Below are 1,459 nucleotides of genomic sequence, written 5' to 3' on the forward strand. Positions count from 1 at the left end.
CACATGTCTAACGCAAGAGGCAGGAAGGGACAGATATCAGACAAAATTTGGAGAAACTGACAATGTCTGGGTGCACATCAGGTATTAGGAGGAAGGGGAAAATGACTTTTTTTCTTTTTGAGCGCCATGATGTTCTGAGCCAAAGATAACCCAGGCTTAAAGCCTGGATGTTGGATGATGGTGGTGGCTATTACAGTAAGGAGAGGAGGAGCAACTTTGGGGGAGATGTTGATTTGATTTTTTTTAATTAATTTATTTTTTTATTGGCTGCATTGGGTCTTCATTGCTGCACACAGGCTTTCTGTAGTTGTGGCGAGCAGGGGCTACTCTTCATTGTGGTGCGTGGGCTCCTCATTGCGGTGGCTTCTCTTGTTGCGGAGCATGAGCTCTAGGCATGCAGGCTTCAGGAGTTGCAGCACACAGGCTCAATAGTTGTGGTGCATGGGCTTAGTTGCCCCGCAGCATGTGGGATCTTCCTGGAGCAGGGATCAAACCCATATCCCCTGCATTGGCAGGCAGTTTCTTAACCACTGTGCCACCAGGGAAGTCGCATGATTTTGCATGGATTGTGGAGTTACCATGTGGTGTTCAAGACGGTGGGTGGATATATTTGCTCCAGTAACCAGAAAGCAGAGACTCTTAAAATTGGAGATCAGGAAGTTTGATGTTGATTCCCAGCAAAATCCAGGAACAAATCACTAAAAAGTTTGCTTCCCTGTATTTAGGAAATAAACTAGCAATTATTAAGAGCCTGCATTCCTGGGAATTGTCATGCTAAAGTTAAATTAATTGTATTTTAATCAGGAGATCATTGTAAATATAAAGAATTGAAACTTTTCTCATAGTACGTAAGTAGCCAAGATAAACATGAGTTAGAAATACATGTGAAGTTTCCGAATATTGATGGATCTTAAAGATGCTTCTAGAGGTAGGTGTCTACCCTTGGCCTTCTCCTTTCAAGTTCTTAGCTACAGTTATGAAAAAGGAGTCTACAAAAAATGTCATATATCTACACACAGGTATAGATATAAATGACTTAAAGCTTGGAGGGAGAGCTGAGTATTCTTAAGGATAGATTAGGATGTGAAAGACTCCCGATGTGTTGGAGAGACTACAATAATGATATATAAAGGAACTGGGTTACATGGAAAGTTCATTCTGGTTCAGAAAGTCAACTCCACAAGAAAGCAAGCAATCTGAATCAATAAGAATACAGACCTTTAAAAGCTGAAGAATTGCAGGTAACTGTAAAGTGATTCTTGGGTGAAGCAATGGAGGATTACAGCAAAGAACAAATGAACGTGTGCCTCTGGTGTACCCTGGGGGGAGAAGGCCTGGTGTATGGAGCCCAGTCCTGGGACCGCAGTACAAATATGGAATTCACGTTTCAGTCCCACGTAAGGGCGGGGGCCGGCTCATAAATTACTTGTGTGATAGTCTCTGTTCAAAAAACTTCTCA

This window comes from Hippopotamus amphibius, chromosome 10 (assembly GCF_030028045.1).
Source record: "Hippopotamus amphibius kiboko isolate mHipAmp2 chromosome 10, mHipAmp2.hap2, whole genome shotgun sequence".
Lineage (NCBI taxonomy): Eukaryota > Metazoa > Chordata > Mammalia > Artiodactyla > Hippopotamidae > Hippopotamus > Hippopotamus amphibius.